At 44.5% G+C, this 10,204-nt stretch overlaps 2 long non-coding RNA genes across 3 annotated transcripts; both read right to left on the bottom strand.

The window, feature by feature from the left end:
- Positions 1 to 2,086: 2,086 nt before the first annotated feature.
- LOC119293931 lies at positions 2,087 to 3,757 on the bottom strand. The gene is made up of 3 exons (XR_005143259.1): positions 3,654 to 3,757; positions 2,857 to 2,935; positions 2,087 to 2,124 (listed from the first exon to the last, which is right to left on the bottom strand). It is a non-coding gene; the product is annotated as an uncharacterized LOC119293931 (long non-coding RNA).
- A 62-nt stretch (positions 3,758 to 3,819) lies between these two features.
- On the bottom strand, positions 3,820 to 6,400 carry LOC119293929. Of its 2 annotated transcripts, none has more exons than XR_005143258.1 (3): positions 6,265 to 6,400; positions 5,089 to 5,249; positions 3,820 to 4,629 (listed from the first exon to the last, which is right to left on the bottom strand). It is a non-coding gene; the product is annotated as an uncharacterized LOC119293929 (long non-coding RNA). The 2 variants fall into 2 exon arrangements; XR_005143257.1 differs by having other exon boundaries at positions 3,820 to 4,047.
- Between the last annotated feature and the right edge of the window lie 3,804 nt (positions 6,401 to 10,204).

The following is a 10,204-nucleotide window of genomic DNA, read 5'->3' as shown; positions in this document are numbered from 1 at the left end:
GGGGGGGGGCAGCTGCCCCTAGGCCTCCTCTCCTCTTCCTCCACTAGGCCCAATAAGGCCCATTAGGTCACCGGGGGGATTCGGTAACCTCCCGGTACTCCGGTAAAATGCCGATTTCACCCGGAACACTTCCGATGTCCAAACATAGGCTTCCAATATATCAATCTTTATTTCTCATCCATTTCGAGACTCCTCGTCATGTCCGTGATCACATCCGGGACTCCGAACAAACTTTGGTACATCAAAACTTATAAACTCATAATAAAACTGTCATCGTAACGTTAAGCGTGCGGACCCTACGGGTTCGAGAACTGTGTAGACATGACCTAGAACTATTCTCGGTCAATAACCAATAGCGGAACCTGGATGCTCATATTGGCTCCTACATATTCTACGAAGATCTTTATCGGTCAAACTGCATAACAACATACGTTGTTCCCTTTGTCATCGGTATGTTACTTACCCGAGATTCGATCGTCGGTATCCAATACCTAGTTCAATATTGTTACCGGCAAGTCTCTTTACTCGTTACGTAATGCATCATTCCGTAACTAACTCATTAGCTACTTTGCTTGCAAGGCTTATAGTGATGTGCATTACCGAGAGGGCCCAGAGATACCTCTCCGACAATCGGAGTGACAAAACCTAATCTCGAAATACGCCAACCCAACATGTACCTTTGGAGACACCTGTAGTACTCCTTTATAATCACCCAGTTACGTTGTGACGTTTGGTAGCACCCAAAGTGTTCCTTCGGTAAACGGGAGTTGCATAATCTCATAGTTACAGGAACATGTATAAGTCATGAAGAAAGCAATAGCAATATACTAAACGATCAAGTGCTAGGCTAACGGAATGGGTCAAGTCAATCACATCATTCTCCTAATGATGTGATCCCGTTAATCAAATGACAACTCTTTTGTCCATGGCTAGGAAACATAACCATCTTTGATAAACGAGCTAGTCAAGTAGAGGCATACTAGTGACACTATGTTTGTCTATGTATTCACACATGTATTATGTTTCTGGTTAATACAATTCTAGCATGAATAATAAACATTTATCATGATATAAGGAAATAAATAATAACTTTATTATTGCCTCTAGGGCATATTTCCTTCATGATCACCATCATCACCGGCGCGACACCTTGATCTCCATCGTAGCATCGTTGTCGTTTCACCATCTATTGCTTCTACGACTATCGCTACTGCTTAGTGATAAAGTAAAGCAATTACAAGGTGCTTGCATTTCATACAATAAAGCGACAACCATATGGCTCGTGCCAGTTGCTGATAACTCAGTTACAAAACATGATCATCTCATACAATAAAATATAGCATCATGCACTACTGGAATCTGGCACTTTGCCATCTGCCATGGCAGATGGCAAAGGCATGGTCAGCGGATGGCAAAGGCTTTGCCATCTGCCAGCAGATGGCAAACAGTTTGTCTGAAACCCTGCCGGTAAAGGCTTCTTTGCCATCTGCTGGTTGATGGCAAAGAGCCTGTGGCTTTGCCATCTGCTGGCAGATGGCAAAGCCTCTTAACGGGGTTAGCCCCGTTAGAAGGCTAACGGCATACTTTGCCATCTGCCAGTAGATGGCAAAGGCTGCAGGCTCTTTGCCATCTGCCAGCAGATGGCAAAGGCTGCATGCTTTGCCGTCTGCTGGCAGATGGCAAAGAGCTTTGCCATCTGCTGGCAGATGGCAAAGGGCCCAAATAGGCCAGCCCAAATTTTACGTGTAGATGACACGTGGCCTCTTTGCCATCTGCCAGCTGATGACAAAGCTCTTAGCCATCTGCCAGCAGATGGCAAAGTGCCTATATTGCCCCATTTAATTATTATTTTCTTATATCAATTCATTTTCACAGAAAATCAAACACAAATATATTTATATTACCAATATAGCATATTCAACACATATTACCAATAGTCATGAACACATATATATCGAACACATATCCAACACATGTTACCAATAGTAGCAAGTTTCATCCATACATATACATAGTTTCATCAATATTACACAGTTTCATCATAGGTAGCAAGTTTCACAAACTCAAAAGAAAAACTAAAGACAAGCACTCCATCAACCCAAGCTTCCGTGATCTGAAGCAAATCTACAAAATGGGAAAGAACAAAGTTAGAAGAAGACTAGAAGAAGAAGACTACAATTGAACATGTACTGAAGGAGTACTCTAGTAGGAGTGCATGTACAGGTTCAGTAAAGTGCTATGGTTGTCGAAAGTGTTAGGAAAAAAGTGCTATGGTGATGGACTAAACAATCAACCTGAAACTAAATCTCCTTTTATGCCTTTTAATGCTCCTTGTGTGCATTCTTTTGTAATCTTGATCAATTGATCAATCTTACACACTGAGCATCGTACCATTTGGTCAGTTCAGATTTATGCATTTCCATACTCCATTTGTACAGACTCCATTTCAACAAAAAAGGATAAATAAATGCTTTGGGGCGTCCAAATAAACATCAGCATCAGTACTATCAATACATTAATGGCGACACTTTTTTCTTTCTGAAATCAATACTCAAACTTTCGAAGAACAGCCTATATGTTTTGTTCAATACACAGATCAATATGTGTTGACAATTGAAATGTAGAGACACAAAATGGCAGAATCTTACTACACATAATGTTAACATAATGGCATAATCTTACTGCACATTATTTTGCTTCAGAGACAAATGGTTCCAAAAAGATCAAGAAAATAATTTACTAAATCTGCATAAATTAAAAAGATGGACATGCTGCTTATGGTCCGCTGCTTTCCCCTGACATAGGTTCATATTTGAAGCATGAAAATGTACTCCTGTAGGAGCAGGAAGAGCTTACATATGATCCATATGGCAAGGGTGACTTGACGCCATTACGAAGACCTCGCCGTACACCCGCTCGGTGCCGCACAACCTCCCTGAGAGCAGTGAGTGAGTGAATGGCATCAATTAGTGAGCTCAAAACCAGTTCAGTCAGTAGCAGGGTGGAGCAGTGTAGTGTGACACCACTTGATATATTAGTGATTTTCAGTAAAAAAAATGTTTGCAGAATGTCATCATGCTGTAGAACTTTGCCAAACTCCCTCAAGTTTCAGTGTAAAATGTCTGCAGAATTGAGTTGCAAACATATTCCCTCCGCTGCTCCAAACTTTTACAAATATTTGGAAGTTTCAATTTTTGTGGTAGATGACCAAAAAATGTTCATCTACAAATGTTGTCTATACTCACAAGTTTCAGCCTACAGCAGGATAAATCAACAACTAATGCATCTACAGCAAGATACTCACAACTTCATCAACAACAGGATAGTCACAAGTTCATCTAGTACAACATGATGCATCTATAGCAAGAATGCTCAACACTAGCTCACCTCATAGCTTGTTAACTAAATATGAAAGCATAGATTTCTAACTGATCAACTGTCCGGCTTAACTAAAAAAGCATGTTATCCACTTAGACAATTGAAAATGACTAAACCTAGATTTTCAGCTCACAAGATTTGGAGAAACAACGAAGAACAGCTCATTACTGCACATTACCCCCAAGAAACAAGGAAGAACTACTCATTCAGACTTGAACTACTCATAATAGACTTGGAGAGCACTTGGGCCAGAAGAATGAGGCCGATGAGTGCACCTGGAGGAGTGAGACACGCATGCCGCAGTAGCCCTGAAGCGGAGGAGCTGCCGTCGTTGGTGAGTCGCTGAAGACGGTATGGTGCTGCAGCAGCGAAGCCAGCCATTGCTTGGGAGCAGCAGCAGCACCTTGAAGACCATCAGCAGAAGAAGCCTTAGAGCAGAGGACATGCGCCGCCCTGGGCCAACGGGCAACAGAAGCAGAAGTGGCAGCGGCGGCGCCGATGCAGCAAAGAGGGCGGGTCCTCCATCATCAGTCCGCCAGCTCGAGGAGGGGAATAGCAGCTCGCAGCAGCCTCTCGGGGTCTCTAACTGTCTTCCCAATAGAACTACAAATAATGCACTGTAAACGCACCAGCAGAGAGGGTAATTCCTCCATGATCTGGGACACAAATCTGGATGGAGATGCAGAAAAAACACAGGTAAAGACCCAACTATTATGTCATGCTTTGACTCTGATTAAAGATATTTGAAATAGATTAACAGAGGAATAAAACAGCGACCAGGGCGATCGTTCTACGAAATATATGATAATCTCATATACATTCGTAGTACAATCAAAAATAAAAATATGAATTAGGAGGAAATGCATTATTTTCCATTTTTTTAGTACTTCAGGAATGTAGCAGGACAAGTTGTATAACGTGACATCAGACCAGCAACTTCCTTGAATCAAGCATGCTTATATCATTTCATAATATGAGCTTGCACACAAGACTCAAATGGGAGCATGAGGTATGCCGTTTCTTCTAGCTAGTTATAAGATTGATGTGGTGTATTGATAAAAATATAATGGAATTATCACCATGAACTATACCCTATGAAAGGTACATATACAGAAAGAACTACAGAGGGACCGTGTTAAAACTGTTCTAGAAGGGGAGATAATAGAACATCATAGAATCCTTCCTCCTGAAGCCTCGTATAGTGCGTGCGCTTGAGATCGCGCTTGAGATCTCTTCCTATCAAGCTCCTCACTAAAAGAGAATAATAATAGTAATAAAAAATCATGGATAATAAACAGTACTGCATTGGTAATGTATACATAAGGGGCCTTCCAAATAGGTCTAAACTGCAGAAAGATATTTTTATGTTCATCCTCTTTTCTGGCAAGAGCTATTAATCGTTTCAAATGGTGGATTATGTAGATTATCATTTGTGATTATAATCATAAGGATAGTACAGTGTAATAGATATAAAGATAGAACATGGTAGTATAATTTATTTTTAATAGTCCCTGACATGAAAACATGACAAAGGGGGGAATTTCCCTGTCCAACAATGTCTACCGTCATTAAAAAGAACGACAATTGATCACCAAACCTATGGAGTACTAAAATTTCCTTTCATTCCAGAACTTGTACTATTCAAGACAACAACATTTCAAGTGCACTTAAATATGTTTAACAAAATGAATGGTAAATAAATAAACATACCCAGGGGATGCACGTTCTGCCCGTCCTTTAGAATGTAGAGTGTTTGTCCATATGGTACACATATGACATCTCTTCCTCAGAACTTAGTGTTTGCCCATATGGCACAAAATAGCATCGGAAGATTTACAGATCAACGCCACGGAGCATAGACACAAATTCACCTACAGGTTGGAAGCATAGGTAAAAAAAACTTGATTTAATCACCATGCATATAACCACTGTACCTCATTCCTCCAATGAAATCAGTCAATGGTTCTCCTAACTTCTTTCTTATAAAATGCAGCCGAGCAATGTGGTGTGTTCGAATTTCAATTGCACTTGGAGCAACGCAATCAGGTTGTACCGAGCAGTACCATATGGTCCATAGATAGCACACAGCTACCTCCAATATCTAACTGCTATACAAAAAAAATACTGGAAATAGTAAGAGCGAAGAGCAGACCAGCAAACGAAATCACTGGAAGAAAGAGCATCACGAGTTCAGTCATTTCCTGCCAACTGGGGGTTCGGCAGGAAGTCAACGGCGGCGTATGACGATGTAGTATGAGGATGAAACAGAGAAGGGTTGTGGTGACAAATTTAAGGTACTTGCAGCTCTCAACACCCGATGACACGAGGCGCCCCTGAACGAGCGCGAGGTCAAGGAGCGGGCGGTGCCAGGCAACTAGAAGCCGCTACCCGGAGGGATCTAGCGGCGCGGGACGGCCGGGTGCGAGCTCAAGGCGCCGGACCTCTTAATCATCTCACTTTAAATCTCTCATTGCCTAGCAGAGACCACACACAAGCCACCACAGCCCCAACACGACAACACATGCACGCGCCGCCCAACCATCACACCACCACCCCGCCTCCGACCATGCTTCTGCCGACCCGCTCTGCCGCCGTCCACTATGCATCTCCCTCGGCTGCAGCCCCATCAAGAAATACTAACAAAACGCGACATCCCGGCGACCGGGGCCTGTCGACGAACAAGCGGATCACAACCCATTCTCCCAGAAAAAAAACAGAGACGAACCAGGTCGTGTCACTAGGCACTAGGCACGCGGCATCCACCATCTCCACCCAGCAGCCGGATCACGGCCCGAGCGCCATTCGCGTGATCCCAGGGCCCGACGCCAACCCTGAACCAGACCAAAAGAAATCTATGGTAGAGAGGGAGGAGAGGGGGGCGCGCACCGTATCCGGCGTCGAGGCAGGTGGTGTGGAAGACGCCGGCATAGGCGGATCCGTCGCGGACCTGGACCTCGACGGGGCGGGTCATGGATGAGGGGGAGGGCCGGCGACGGGGCGGGGGATCCACGCGGCCGGCGACAGGGCGGGGGAGCAACGGGGCCGGCGACAGGGTGGCGGGGGAGGGCCGGCGACGGGGCGGGGGAGGGCCGACGACGGGGCGGGGGAGCGACGGGGCCGAGCGCCATCGACGGGGGCTGTTCAGTGCATGGATGAGGAGATGCGAACGTCATTTGTTTTTTACCTGGATGGGTGGGGAGAGAGGGAGGGGATAACCCCACAGTTTTTTTACCTGGAAAAAAGTAACCCCATCTCTTTGCCATCTGCCAGCAGATGGCAAAGAATCTTTGCCGTCTACTGGCAGATGGCAAAGAGGTGGGGATGGTACGCCGTTACACTCTTGACGGCCACAGTATTTGCCAACCTCTTTGCCATCTGGTGGCAGATGGCAAAGATTATTTGCCATACACTAGCAGATGGCAAAGAATTGGCTGATGGCAACCATGTTCTTTGCCGTCTGCCAGTTCTTTGCCATCTGTTTTTAAGCAGATGGCAAAGACGTTCTTTGCCATCTGTTTTTAAGCAGATGGCAAAGACGTTTTTTGCCATCAGCTAGCAGATGGCAAAGAGCTGGCTGATGGCAAATTCCCAGTTTCCAGTAGTGATGTCTTGACCATATCACATCACAACATGCCCTGCAAAAACAAGTTAGACGTCCTCTACTTTATTGTTGCAAATTTTACGTGGCTGCTACGGGCTGAGCAAGAACCGTTCTTACCTACGCATCAAAACCACAACGATAGTTCGTCAAGTTAGTGTTGTTTTAACCTTCGCAAGGACCGGGCATAGCCACACTCGGTTCAACTAAAGTTGGAGAAACTGACACCCGCCAGCCACCTATGTGCAAAGCACGTCGGTAGAACCAGTCTCGCGTAAGCGTACGCGTAATGTCGGTCCAGGCCGCTTCATCCAACAATACCGCCGAACCAAAGTATGACATGCTGGTAAGCTGTATGACTTGTATCGCCCACAACTCACTTGTGTTCTACTCGTGCATATAACATCTACGCATAAAACCAGGCTCGGATGCCACTGTTGGGGAACATAGTAATTTCAAAAAAATTCCTACGCACACGCAAGATCATGGTGATGCATAACAAAGAGAGGGGAGAGTGTGTCCATGTACCCCCGTAGACCAAAAGCGGAAGCGTTAGAACAACGCGGTCAATGTAGTCGTACGTCTTCACGGCCCGACCGATCAAGCACCAAAACTACGGCACCTCCGAGTTCTAGAACACGTTCATCTCGATGACGTCCCTCGAACTACGATCCAGCCGAGTGTCGAGAGAGAGTTCTGTCAGCACGACGGCGTGGTGACGATCTTGATGTTCTACTGCCGCAGGGCTTCGCCTAAGCACTGCTACAATATTATCGAGGAGGACTATGGTGGAGGGGGCACCGCACACGGCTGAGAGACCAAGAGATCAATTGTTGTTGTGCCTAGAGGTGCCCCATGCCCCCGTATATAAAGGATCAAGGGGGAGGGGGCGGCCTGCCAGGAGGAGGCGTGCCAAGGAGGAGTCCTACTCCCACCGGGAGTAGGATTCCCTCCTTCCAAGTAGTAGGAGTAGGAGTCAAGGAAAGGGGAGAGAGAAGAGAAGGAAGGAGGGGGCGCAACCCCTCCCCCTAGTCCAATTCGGACTAGGCCTTGGGGGGGGGGGCGCCCAGCTTCTCCTCTCTCTTTCCCTAAAGCCCAATAAGGCCCATATACTCCCCGGCGAATTCCCGTAACTCTCCGGTACTACGAAAAATACCCGAATCACTCGGAACCTTTCCGAAGTCCGAATATAGTCGTCCAATATATCGATCTTTACGTCTTGACCATTTCGAGACTCCTCGTCATGTCCCCGATCTCATCCGGGACTTCGAACTCCTTCGGTACATCAAAACTCATAAACTCATAATATAACTGTCATTGAAACCTTAAGCGTGCGGACCCTACGGGTTCGAGAACAATGTAGACATGACCGAGACACGTCTCCGTTCAATAACCAATAGCGGAACCTGGATGCTCATATTGGCTCCCACATATTCTACGAAGATCTTTATCGGTCAAACCGCATAACAACATACGTTGTTCCCTTTGTCATCGGTATGTTACTTGTCCGAGATTCGATCGTCGGTATCTCAATACCTATTTCAATCTCGTTACCGCCAGGTCTCTTTACTCGTTATGTAATACATCATCTTGCAACTAACTGATTAGTCACATTGCTTGCAAGGCTTATAGTGATGTATATTACCGAGAGGGCCCAAAGATACCTCTCCGACAATCGGAGTGACAAATCCTAATCTTGAAATACGCCAACCCAACAAGTACCTTCGGAGACACCTGTAGAGCTCCTTTATAATCACCCAGTTATGTTGTGACGTTTGGTAGCACACAAAGTGTTCCTTCGGTAAATGGGAGTTGCATAATCTCATAGTCATAGGAACATGTATAAGTCATGAAGAAAGCAGTAGCAACATACTAAACGATCAAGTGCTAAGCTAACGGAATGGGTCAAGTCAATCACATCATTCTCCAAATGATGTGACCCCGTTAATCAAATAACAACTCATGTCTATGGTTAGGAAACTTAACCATCTTTGATTAACGAGCTAGTCAAGTATAGGCATACTAGTGACATTATGTTTGTCTATGTATTCACACATGTATTATGTTTCTGGTTAATACAATTATAGCATGAATAATAAACTTTTATCATGAAATAAGGAAATAAGTAATAACTTTATTATTGCCTCTAGGGCATATTTCCTTCAGATCTACCTGAGTGAGGCTAGTGCTTCGTCGACGTAAGCCATGGTGGAATAGGAAAGGTTGCTTCTTCCTGGACCCTTCGTGGGTGGAGCCCTTCGTGGACTCGCGCAACCGTTACCCTCCGTGGGTTGAAGTCTCCATCAACGTGGACGTTCGATAGCACCACCTATCAGAACCACGCCAAAAAACATTGTGTCTTCATTGTGTTTGAATTTCTATCTCATCCCTTACTTTCCGCACATTACATGATTTACTGTTTCCGCTGCTCTATCTCTGGATGTGCATGTGTAGAAAGCCTTGGTGTTATCTTAACTAGTGCCAAAATCTGCCTAAAGTTCAAGAGAATTAAATATTGCACCTTTGGTTGGTTAAGAGTCTATTCACCCTTCCCTCTAGACCTATCTTCTCTGATCCTACAATTGGTACCAGAGCATTGGTCTACATTGCTTTGGTCTTGTCACCATTGGAGGATGATGTATGTGTCTACTTTGGGAGTCTTAGACGTAGAGTGCCCATTCTTGATGGAGAGTATTATAACTCTTGGAAATTGAAATGCTTGCTATCTTTGATGAATTTAGCTTAAGTAAGAATGTTCAAAGTCCTTATGTGCCTCCTATTGATCCCTTACATCCCACTCATGAAGAGTAAATTGATATGCTTCACAATATTAGAACCATTGATCTTATCATGAGATGTTGACCCAGAAATGTGCTTATGTGCATGGAAAACTTTGAATGCGCATACACCCTATGGAAAGACATTGAGATATGCTTTCTGAATTACTCATTAAAGAACCTGAATGAAATTCTTCATAAGTCCATTGCCTTTCACAAGATGAAGCCTAGTGATCCTAAGTTTGATGAATTTCTATTTGAGTTTCGTGATCTCATGCGTGCTAAAGGTGACAGCTGAACCATTAGCAACATTAACACGAGAACCATTAGAATCCACAAACTTGCACATTGTCATGATCATAAATCTAACAAATCATTTACCCTAGGTGATGATCACATGCATGATGCCGATGTTGAGCATGACTATTATGATGAAGACGAAGAATATGAC

The sequence above is a fragment of the Triticum dicoccoides genome, chromosome 4B, assembly GCF_002162155.2.
Source record: "Triticum dicoccoides isolate Atlit2015 ecotype Zavitan chromosome 4B, WEW_v2.0, whole genome shotgun sequence".
In the NCBI taxonomy this organism is placed as follows: Eukaryota; Viridiplantae; Streptophyta; class Magnoliopsida; order Poales; family Poaceae; genus Triticum; species Triticum dicoccoides.
This window is presented reverse-complemented; position numbering and strand designations above follow the sequence as displayed.